The sequence below is a fragment of the Rhineura floridana genome, chromosome 4 (genome assembly GCF_030035675.1).
Source record: "Rhineura floridana isolate rRhiFlo1 chromosome 4, rRhiFlo1.hap2, whole genome shotgun sequence".
In the NCBI taxonomy this organism is placed as follows: Eukaryota; Metazoa; Chordata; class Lepidosauria; order Squamata; family Rhineuridae; genus Rhineura; species Rhineura floridana.
Window position 1 is genome coordinate 139,931,111 of NC_084483.1, and position 12,588 is coordinate 139,943,698.

The 12,588-nt window shown below is 41.9% G+C and overlaps 1 protein-coding gene across 2 annotated transcripts in view; it reads left to right on the forward strand.

Moving 5' to 3' along the window:
* CHRM3 (cholinergic receptor muscarinic 3) overlaps positions 1-12,588 on the forward strand; it is a 418,667-nt gene that overhangs the window by 278,040 nt on the left and 128,039 nt on the right. For both annotated transcript variants that reach the window (XM_061626389.1, XM_061626390.1), the window contains one exon: positions 11,792-12,057. The gene's annotated coding sequence lies outside the window, so the exon portion shown is untranslated. The remainder of the gene's footprint in view (positions 1-11,791; positions 12,058-12,588) is intronic.

Here is a 12,588-nt window from a genome sequence, read left to right on the forward strand (position 1 = left end):
CTATACAGTACTGTTTAAAGAAAGATTTAACAGTCGGGGGGGTGGCTGATGTTTTTATGTATATCTTGAGAACCGGACCACCTAGAAACATTTTTTTAATTAAACCTGAGAATCTGGGCCACCTAAGGAGCTTAACGGGTGCCAGGTGGCATGCAAAGAATCCGGGTAAAACCTGGTTAACCGGGAAATATGGCAACCCTACTTGAATCTCAGTGGAAATAATGAAGAAATGAAATGGCTTTGACCTTCCCCAAGGTCTCTAAGCCCATGTGAGTGCCAATCAGTGGGTACTTGAAGGGGCTGGGGGGCCTATGAGCTTGCACATTTCCCCACATACATCAGCATTTTCATTCTTATTGTTACCAGCTGGACCCTTGTCTTGTGGGTGGCATCTTCTAACTTCCCAGTTTCTACACATTTTCTTTGAGCTTGGAGATCTTGAAAGGGCCCAAAACAAGAAATATCACAGGCAGCCAACAACATTATGGTATGCTTCTATCAACAAAATTGGGATCCAAAATGTCAAGAGTGATATCAGACTTATTAATGAAAATTATCTGGGCAAAAAGACAGATTAAATAATTCGGTTTTTAAATAACTCTCACTCTTCCACATGTACTCAGTGGTACTATTTCAAATTTCATTAAAGGGGAGAGGTTTGGGGGTTGCAGCAGTATTTGTTGTTGTTGTTGTTATGTGCCTTCAAGTTGATTACAACTTATGGCAGCCCTATGAATCAGCAACCTCCAATAGCATCTGTTATAAATCACCAGATCTTGTAAGTTCAGGTCTGTGGCTTCCTTTATGGAATCAATCCATCTCTTGTTTGGCCTTCTTCTTTTTCTACTCCCTTCTGTTTTCCCCAGCATTATTGCCTTTTCTAGTGAATCATGTCTTCTCATGATGTGTCCAAAGTATGATAACCTCAGTTTCATCATTTTAGCTTCTAGTGATAGTTCTGGTTTAATTTGTTCTAACACCCGATTATTGGTCTTTTTTGCGGTCCATGGTATCCGCAAAGCTCTCTAACACCACATTTCAAATGAGTTGATTTTAATTTAATTTTAGGGGTGGGGGGCCTGCCTGATCGGCAGACGGGGAGGGGAACATGTGTAAGTCGGAGGGGAATAGTGTGGGGAGCCACGGCATTATGAGGCTTGGTGGCAGATACTGGAAGGGCGCAGGTGGCAGGCCACGCCAGGTTAGGGGAACAAGGGATAGATGTATTGTACCCATCCCTTGTTCCGGGCCTGCCCAAAACCAGAAGATAACTGGGGGATGTAAGACTCCATCCAACCTTCAACTGCTGTTGTGTAACACCAGGTCTGTAGTTCAGAAAACATTGCTCATCCACGATCTTATCCTGGATGAGAACGCAGACCTGGTGTGCATCACGGAGACCTGGCTAGATGAGGCCTCGGCTCCTATACTTGAGGCCATGTGTCCAGCTGGTTTCCAATATGCACAGCAGCCGAGGATTGGTAGGCGGGGAGGGGGAGTGGCAATTATCTATCGGGAGTCCTTGGTTTTCGCCAGACCTCCTCTCCACGAGACCAAGTTTGTTGATTGTATGTACTGGAGGTTGGGACCAAAGGGCAGTTTAGGAATTCTGCTTGTGTACCGCCCACCCCGCTGCACAACAGTCTCCCTGACCGAGGTACTCGAGGTGGTCTCAGCTGTGCAGTTGTTTACCCCGAACTTATTGGTTTTGGGGGATTTCAACGTGCATGCCGAGGCCACTCTCACTGGAGCTCTCAGGATTTCATTGAAACCATGACTTCATGGGAACTGCACCCAAGTAATATGGGTCCCACCCATGTAGCCGGCCATACCATTGACCTTGTGTTTGTCTCGGGAGAGGAGGGAAGTGATCTGAAAATGGGGACTGTCTCTTCTAGCCCTGTGTCATGGTCAGACCACTACCTGGTGAAACTGGATCTCTCATTGCCGCATACCCTCTGCAGGGGACAAGGACCTATTAGGATGGTCCGCCCCAGACGCCTGATGGAGCCCAAAGGATTCCTGAATGCGCTGGGTGATTTGGAGCTAACTGAAGGACACCCGGTCGAAACCCTGGTGATGGAGTGGAACAGGGAGATCACTAGGGCAATAGACCGGGTGGCACCGAAACGTCCTCTCCCCCTTAATAGAACTCAGACTGCACCCTGGTATACACCACGGCTACGCAGTCTGAGACAGGAAGTGAGACGACTAGAGTGCCGATGGCAGAAGTCGTGCGCTGAAGGCGATCGAACACTGGTTAGAGCAGCAATAGCGGCCTACCAGCAGGCAACAAAGGCAGCAAAGAGGCAATTCTTTGCTGCCTCTATTGCGTTGGCGGAGTGTTGTCCCAGGAGGTTGTTCCAGGTGGTCCGAAGCCTGGTCGGTCCAGTTGCGCAGGAACCTATGGAACACTCAAAAGCCTCCTGTGACACATTTGTAAAACACTTTGCCGATAAAATCGAGCGCCTAAAGGGCAAGATTCCGTACGTCGTGGCTACAAGTAGTGGTCCAGAGGTGGCCAGTTGCAGGCCGGTTTGCTGGGGTCGGTTTCAGCCTCTTCTTTCTGATGAAGTGGACAAGGTGCTCTCTACTGTGAAACCAACCACTTGCTTACTTGATCCTTGCCCTTCATGGCTCGTTATGAGCTGTAAAGAGAGACTGGGCAAAGGGATTAAGGCAATGGTAAATGCGTTCTTGGAGGAGGGTGCAATGCCATTAGCCTTCAAGGAGGCAGTGATAAGACCTATTCTGAAAAAACCCTCCTTGGATCCCCAAGACTTAAACAACTTCCGCCCAGTCTCCAATTTACCATTCTTGGGCAAGGTGATTGAACGTGTGGTGGCTAAACAGCTACAGACACACTTGGAGGAAGCAGATTATTTAGATCCTTTCCAATCGGGCTTCAGGACTGGACACGGAACTGAAACAGCCTTGGTCGCTCTGGTGGATGATATGAGGAGGGCATTGGATAGGGGAGAACATACTTTCCTCGTCCTCCTGGACCTCTCAGCGGCTTTTGATACCGTCGACCACGGTATCTTGTTGAGTCGCCTGGAGGGACTGGGAATAGGAGGCACTGTTTTACGGTGGTTCCGTTCCTATCTCTCCAGTAGATATCAACGGGTAGCATTGGGGGATGAGGTTTCAGATCGTTGGCCCCTCAACTGTGGTGTGCCACAGGGTTCTATCCTCTCCCCCATGCTATTCAACATTTATATGAAACCGCTGGGAGCTATCATCAGGAGTTTTGGGCTGCAGTGTCACCAATATGCGGATGACACGCAGCTCTATCTCTCATTTAAATCCTCACCAGAGTTGGCTGTGGAAACCTTGTCCAATTGCCTGGAGTCCGTAAGTGGATGGATGGGAGAGAACAGGCTGAAGCTGAACCCCGACAAAACCGAGGTGTTGCTGGTGGGGGATAAGAGAAGGTTGGGAAATTTAGACCTGGTGCTTAATGGGGTGAGATTGCCCCTGAAGGACCAGGTCCGCAGTCTCGGGGTCATTTTGGACTCCCAGCTGTCTATGGAGGCGCAGATTTCTGCAGTGAGCCGGGCAGCCTGGTACCAACTTCATCTGGTACAGAGGCTGCGACCCTATCTTCCTATACATCTGCTCCCACGAGTAATACATGCCCTGGTCTCCTCTCAATTAGACTACTGTAATGCGCTCTACGTGGGGTTACCCTTGAAGACGGTCCGGAAACTGCAGCTGGTACAAAATGCGGCGGCACGCTTAATTCAGCAGACCCGTCGCCGGGACCATATCACCCCAGTGCTGATTCAGTTACACTGGCTGCCAGTTGTATACCGGGCCCAATTCAACCCTATACGGTTCTGGCCCAGTTTATCTGAAGGAACGCCTCCAGTATCACCAAATATGCCGCCAAACGAGATCAGCCTCACAAGACCTTCTCTCGGTCCCACCGGTGAAAACAGCTAGGCTGGTGCGGACCAGGGAGAGGGCTTTTTCGATCGTGGCCCCCACCCTCTGGAACTTACTTCCCTTTGACCTTCGGCATGCCCCCTCCCTGATGGTTTTTCGCCGCGCCTTAAAAACCTGGCTTTTCAGGCAGGCCTATGGGATCTCTGGGGTGGGTTAGGTTTTATCCTGTATCAGTGTAGGATGGTTTTTTAGATGATATGATATTAATACTGTGATTGTTATGAATATGTTGATATTGTATTTTATATTGTGTACGTCGCCCAGAGTGTCCGTTAAGTCGGACAGATGGGCGACTAATAAATAAAATTTTATTATTATTATTATTATTCTCTTATGCACTTTTTTCACTGTCCAACGTTCACATCCATATATAGAGATCGTGAATACCATGGTCTGAAAGATCTTGACTTTAGTGTTCAGTGATACATCTTTGCATTTGAGGACCTTTTCTAGTTCTCTTATAGCTGCCCTCCCCAGTCCTAGCCTTCTTCTGATTTCTTGACTGTTGTCTCCATTTTGGTTAATGACTGTGCAGAAGTATTGATAATCCTTGACAAGTTCAATGTCCTCATTGTCAACCTTAAAGTTACATACATCTTCTGTTGTCATTACTTTAGCCCTTTTGACATTCAGCTGTAGTCCTGCTTGTGTGCTTTCCTCTTTAATTTTCAACAGCATTCGTTTCAAATCATTACTGGTTTCTGCTAGTAGTATGGAATCGTCTGCATATCTTAAATTACTGATATTTCTGTCCTTACAGTAGCCTCTTGTCCAGAGTACAGGCTGCACATCAGGACAATCAGATGCTGTGGCACCCCCATTTCTTTGAAAGCATTCCATAGTTTCTCATGATCTACACAATCAAAGGCTTTGCTGTAATCTATAAAGCACAGAGTGGTTCTCTTCTGAAATTCCTTGGTCCATTCCATTATCCAACATATGTTTGTGATATGATCTCTGGCACCCCTTCCCTTTCTAAATCCAGCTTGGACATCTGGCGTTATCACTCCATATATGATAAGAGCCTTTGTTGTAGAATCTTGAGCGTTACTTTACTTACTTGGGATATTAAGGCAATCATTCAATAATTGCTGCATTCCCTGGGATCCCCTTTGTTTGGATTTGGGATATATATTGAACGCTTCCAGTCTGTGAACCATTGTTTAATTTTCCATATTTCTTGACAATTTTTATCAAAATTTGGACAGATTCAGTCTCAGTAGGTTGTAGCAACTCTATTGGTATGCCATCTGTTCCTCGTGATTTGTTTCTTTCAAGTATTTTCAGAGCAGCTTTCACCTCACATTCTAAAATTTCTGGTTCTTCATCTTACAGTTCCTCCGTGAATGAATCTGTCATCCTGTCATCTCTTTTATAGAGTTCTTCAGTGTATTGCTTCCACCTTCCTTTTATTTCATCTCGGTCAGTCAGTGTGTTCCCCTGTTGATTATTCAGCATCCCTACTCTTGGTTTGAATGTCCCTTTAATTTCTCTAATCTTTTGGAATAGGGCTCTTGTTCTTCCCTTTTTGTTGTCCTCTTCTACTTCCAAAGAATAACTATTGTAATAGTTATCTTCGTCCCTACGTACTAGTCGCTGTATTAACATAAGAACATAAGAACATAAGAAGAGCCTGCTGGATCAGGCCAGTGGCCCATCTAGTCCAGCATCCTGTTTTCACAGTGGCCTACCAGGTGCCTGGGGGAAGCCCGCAAGCAGGACCCGAGTGCAAGAACACTCTCCCCTCCTGAGGCTTCCGGCAACTGGTTTTCAGAAGCTTGATGCCTCTGACTAGGGTGGCAGAGCACAGCCATCATGGCTAGTAGCCATTGATAGCCCTGTCCTCCATGAATTTGTCTAATCTTCTTTTAAAACCATCCAAGCTGGTGGCCATTACTGCATCTTGTGGGAGCAAATTCCATAGTTTAACTATGCGCTGAGTAAAGAAGTACTTCCTTTTGTCTGTCCTGAATCTTCCAACATTCAGCTTCTTTGAATGTCCACGAGTTCTAGTATTATGAGAGAGGGAGAAGAACTTTTCTCTATCCACTTTCTCAATGCCATGCATAATTTTATACACTTCTATCATGTCTCCTCTGACCCGCCTTTTCTCTAAACTAAAAAGCCCCAAATGCTGCAACCTTTCCTCGTAAGGGAGTCGCTCCATCCCCTTGATCATTCTGGTTGCCCTCTTCTGAACCTTTTCCAACTCTATAATATCCTTTCTGAGATGAGGCGACCAGAACTGTACACAGTATTTCAAATGCGGCCGCACCATAGATTTATACAACGGCATTATGATATCGGCTGTTTTATTTTCAATACCTTTCCTAATTATCCCTAGCATGGAATTTGCCTTTTTCACAGCTGCCGCACACTGGGTCGACATTTTCATCGTGCTGTCCACCACAACCCCGAGGTCTCTCTCCTGGTCGGTCACCGCCAGTTCAGACCCCATGAGCGTATATGTGAAATTAAGATTTTTTGCTCCAATATGCATAATTTTACACTTGTTTATATTGAATTGCATTTGCCATTTTTCCGCCCATTCACTCAGTTTGGAGAGATCTTTTTGGAGCTCTTCGCAATCCCTTTTTGTTTTAACAACCCTGAACAATTTAGTGTCGTCAGCAAACTTGGCCACTTCACTGCTCACTCCTAATTCTAGGTCATTAATGAACAAGTTGAAAAGTACAGGTCCCAATACCGATCCTTGAGGGACTCCACTTTCTATAGCCCTCCATTGGGAGAACTGTCTGTTTATTCCTACTCTCTGCTTTCTGCTTCTTAACCAATTCCTTATCCACAAGAGGACCTCTCCTCTTATTCCATGATTGCTAAGCTTCCTCAGAAGCCTTTGGTGAGGTACCTTGTCAAACGCTTTTTGAAAGTCTAAGTACACTATGTCCACTGGATCACCTCTATCTATATGCTTGTTGACACTCTCAAAGAATTCTAATAGGTTACTGAGACAGGACTTTCCCTTGCAGAAGCCATGCTGGCTCTGCTTCAGCAAGGCTTGTTCTTCTATGTGTTTAGTTAATCTAGCTTTAATCATACTTTCTACCAGTTTTCCAGGGACAGAAGTTAAGCTAACTGGCCTGTAATTTCCGGGATCCCCTCTGGATCCCTTTTTGAAGATTGGCGTTACATTTGCCACTTTCCAGTCCTCAGGCACGGAGGAGGACCCGAGGGACAAGTTACATATTTTAGTTAGCAGATCAGCAATTTCACCTTTGAGTTCTTTGAGAACTCTCGGGTGGATGCCATCCGGGCCCGGTGATTTGTCAGTTTTTATATTGTCCATTAAGCTTAGAACTTCCTCTCTCGTTACCACTATTTGTCTTAGTTCCTCAGAATCCCTTCCTGCAAATGTTAGTTCAGGTTCAGGGATCTGCCCTATATCTTCCACTGTGAAGACAGATGCAAAGAATTCATTTAGCTTCTCTGCAATCTCCTTATCGTTCTTTAGTACACCTTTGACTCCCTTATCATCTTGCATTCTTGCATTTGAAATTCTGACCATGTTTCTATCTCCTTTTGCTTTTGCTTTCCTTCTTTTTTTAACCATTTTAAGGGTTTCATAAGTCATCCATTGGGGTCTTTCTTTCTTTTTAACTAGAGGTATTGTCTTTTTGCATTCTTCCCTGATAATGTCTCTGACTTCACTCCATAGTTCTTCTGGTTCTCTATCAACTAAGTTTAAAGCCTCAAACCTGTTCCTTATTTGATCTTTATATCCTTTTGGGATGTTATTTAAATTGTATTTTGGCACTATGATTGCTTTGTTGTTGTTCTTTAGCTTTATTTTGATTTTTGATATGACCAGTTCATGATCTGTACCACAGTCTGCTCCTGGTCTTGTTTTCACATAAAGTATGGAACTTCTCCATCTTCTGCTACCAATTATATAATCAATTTGATTCCTATATTGACCATTTGGTGATGTCCACATGTTAAATAGTAATAATGTACTGAGTGTTAGATCCATTTATTATGATTTCATGTCATTTTTATACCTCATAATAATGTTAACTAACTTACCAACTCAGGACTAGGTAGGCAGGTTTTATCCCTTTTTAAATAAAATATTTTTCTTTTTCTAAACCTATCTAGTTTATAGGTCTATCTTATTATTTAATTTTAATGTTAGCTTGTTAAACCTGTGCAAATTGCCCAGACAAAAAAGAGTGGGTAAAGCAAGCAAGCACTGAGAAAGTGCGGCTGGAATCGAAGTTTTTTCTCACAGTAACAGCTACAGCTGAATTGTTTGACATACAGAAAAGTAAACTGAACTAAATTTTTACTTCAAAATTATCTGCTGTCTGCTTCAGTAATATGGCCCTGTATTAGCAAAATAAACAACAGCTTTGCTGGTCCTGAGGCATACTTGCATGGTATGAAACACTGGGCAGGGGACTCCCACCTTCCACCTCAAATGGTGTCCCTGCTTGAATTCCTTTTGGTTTTATACATTTTGTTCTTCTACTTAGGAGAGAAATTTCTATTAGAGTATCTAAATCCGCATGGAAACAATCACTATCTGCCAATAGTAACATGAATATTCCGCAGTGATTTTTGTTGTGTGAGAAGTAGTGGTATTTTACTGAAAAATAACAAATATGTAAGCAGCTTTTTAAATATTTACTGATGAACTTGTAATTTCACTATAGTGTACCACTGGGATAACCGAAGTGGTGCCTATAGGACCAGTGGGTTTCCCCTGGTGCCCACAAAGCCTCTGAGCTCTTCTCTCTCTCTCTCTCTCTCTCTCTCTCTCTCTCTCTCTCTCTCTCTCTCTCTCACACACACACACACACACACACACACACACACAGAGCCCTCTTGTTCATGAGGTGATGAGGGTGGTTGTCTTTCCCCCCTTGAAAAGTATATAGAGATTAAGGAAGAAGTTAGAAGAACTCTTTTCTGTTTCCTTTTAGCTGTATGAGCTTTTCACAGCACCTGAGCAGCTGAAGAGACAGTAAAGCATCCCAGAGGATAGGAGGGAGAGGGAAGCAATCTGGGAGACTTGGAGGAGAAAAATAGGTACCAGGAGGAAAAAGTAGGGTGCCACAGTAGTCTGGAGAGAAGTGTAGTGGCAAAAAAGTTTTGTGGGAGCTGACACCCAGTAGAATTTTTTCCTCCCCCCCTCTTTGGAACAACAAACTCCAGTTTTATATCATTCCCCAGTTAACACGATTAAGAAACACAAACTTGCTTGCCCCCTTCTTGTGCATCAATCCAGTTGTGGGGGGGGATCCCAAACAAAAGGTATTCCTGTGTGTGTGTTAATGTAAATACAAGTAAACTCTGACATTATTTATTTATTTATTTATTTATTTCCCACCTTTTCTCCAAGGAGCTCAAGGTGGCATAAGTGGTTCTCCGCATACGTGGTTACATGATTTTGTAAGTGTTGTTCTGGAGAATATTGCTTACTTAAGTCCAGTCTTTGGGTTCAGAAGGACATCATCCCTCAGCTTTCCTTGCAGGAAGGCTCGTGCTCAGTGGAGCCATCTGAAGTTATCTTTCATTTTCTAAAGATGTTGTAATCAATCACTTAATCCTGAGAAAAGTGTAGAAGGCCCTACTCCCATCATAATCTCAACAAACAAACATTTCAGCAGTGTGGAATGGATAAACACTTGTCCAAGCACCTGTTCCTTTCTCACTTTAATTCTTCCTTACACCCAGGTCTCTCAATACTTTTGCTGTACCAAATTCACCAAGAGGTTATTAAATGTGCATCTTCCATTTGACTGCCCTTTTACTAGAAGCCTATTGTGGTGAAATGTTGTATCATGCATCTTGTAGTTTGATATACCTGCCACATCTAATATCACAGTACTGTGTGTTGCTGCTGGTGTGGAATAATAACTTAGCACACCTAGGTTCACATCCATGCTCAAGAAGATATCTCTCCAGATGGGAACATAATATAATATTAGTGATTATCCTACAACAGTTTTGAGAGAAATTTGCATAAAAACACTGTAGATTAAAATGTTATACATATGGTATGAAATCTTATTTCCAAGTAAAACACTAGGAAGAAACATTTTCAGAGCCTTGTGACCAAATCCACACAAGCTAGTTTTTACTGGAATGTATACAAAGATTTGTTGTCAGTTAGATCTAATTTCCTGGTAAATATTAGCATTCTGATCTCCATTGTTTTGGTGCCATAGTTATTCAAAATAAGATTTCATAAAAGTATATCATGTGAAAAAAATTACACTTCTTTCTTCCTAATGGCTACACAGGTAATATACTATTGGATGGTCTTTTATCTGCCATAACATTGCTGGAACATCCAGCAAAGATTAACAATGGCTGTGTTCGAGATTCTTACCAATGGCACTGTGGCATCCCTGTTCTTTTCTTTTAATGGCAATACCCTCCTGTTTTAACCAGGTCTTTACCTCAGCAAGCAACACTTTCCATCTCATACTGAGTAATGCTGCCACCAGGAACTTTACTTCAGGCCAAACACTTGTTTTCCTTAGGATATGAGGATGCAAGGACATATATTAATCTTATTTCTTCTATATTATTTTCTCTCTTGGTAGTAGGGTAGTAACTGAGCAATGGGCATGAGATAATGAATACAACAAAGATGTATAATTGAACACTAAAGTCATTCAGACCATGGTATTTCCGATCTCTATGTATGGATGTGAAAGTTGGACAGTGAAAAAAGTGGATAAGAGAAAAATCAACTCATTTGAAATGTGGTGTTGGAGGAGAGCTTTGCGAATACCATGGACTGCGAAAAAGAAAATTGGGTGTTAGAACATATTAAACCAGAAGTATCACTAGAAGCTAAAATGATAAAACTGAGGTTATCATACTTTGGACACATCATGAGAAGACATGATTCACTAGAAAAGGCAATAATGCTGGGGAAAACAGAAGGGAGTAGAAAAAGAGGAAGACCAAATAAGAGATGGATTGATTCCATAAAGGAAGTCACAGATCTGAATTTACATGATCTGAACAGGGTGGTTTATAACAAATGCTACTGGAGGTTGCTGACTCATAGGGTCGCCGTAAGTCGTAATCGACCTGAAGGCACATAACAACAACAACAATGAAGACAAGAGTATGTTTATTATTTCACATTTGAAAGATATAGTTGTTGGACTAACTCCCACAATCTCTGACTGTTGGCTGTGCTGATGGGAGTTGTAGTTCAACATCTGGGGGGCTCCCTAACCTGTCGGTTTTCTTTGATGTATTGAATTAGAGTGTTAGGAATGACTTGTCTGGTTTTAAGATCCTTTAAGAAAAGTTCTTGAAAAACTTATCTATAAATAATTTGAGTTAACAAAAAATGGATTGTGTTTTTTGAAGAACTGCCGTTATAAAAAAAAAGAGCAGTTGTTCCACCATCCTTAATGATGATAGTAATTAGATGTATTAAAACAGATACAATTCAAGTATTTCCAAACTTGGAGCATAGTAATTTGTTTTCCAGATATAAGCCTTTGTTGGGAAAAAGGCACTCAAAGTCTTAGGAGTGGAGAACAGGGAACTACAAAACCTATTGGCTGGAATAAAAAAAATTGATTAAAAGCTTCTTCAAAACAGTACAGTATTCATTTGGCAGGGGTTGCAATTGATTTTGAAAGATTAGTAAGTATGTGCATTATTACATTTGACTATTCCAGTTCAGAAGGTATCTGAAGACCACACTGTTGCTTCCCTCAATATCCAAGTGATTTTTACAGTTAAAGCTGGTTTGAACTTTTTTAACAAAATACAATATAAATAGCTTTTTCTCTTTTCTCTATTATTTTCATTCCTGAAAAAGCCCTTTTCTTTGTGTTCTTTTCTCTAGATCCTCCCCATGATCCATGGTGTGAAAGAAAATATCTGGGACCATCACCAGTTGCTCCAGTCTCCTTCCTCTTGCACTCTGCTGAACTCCTCTAAATTGGTGCCATGTTCTGTGGTGGATCTTTATGGTATACAATGTGTCATGAAGAGTTCATGACTTCAGTAAGTTGCCAGACTTCTCTCTCTGTCAAAGAGAAGTGCAAAGGCCTAAGGAGGATACAACAGGATTGACCAACTGAAAACAGCAACCTGAGCTTATTCACAAAGGTAGGATCAATGGAAATACATCTGTAAAATGTTACCACTTTAGTCAATATGAGATAGTGACATGATATCTATCATATTCCAAGGAGTTTACACCCATATGAACAAAGAGATAGACTATGAAATATAGAGATAAATATAGAAATATAGAGATGAATTGTTGTGAGATATAGGCATTTCTGGACCCTTACCTAAGAAAAAGTCTGTGTCTGTGTTAGAATTGCTTTTAATATGTTTTCTTTAATAGTATGTTTTTAACCCTTTTTTTAAAAAAAATGTGTTTTTTAAGCTTTTTTAAAAATGTTTTTAACGTCGTTTTGTTTTAATGTATTTTAAGGTCTTTTTATGATGTGTTTTTAGCGTTTTTGTTTGCCGCCCTGGGCTCCTGCTGGGAGAAAGGGCAGGATATAAATCAAATAATAAATAATAAATAAATAAATACAAATAATGAAGAATAGGTGGCATGGAAATTTGTATAAATGCATTTTAGGCAGGCATTTACGACAAAAGAAGAAGAAAAGAAGCAATGAAGAT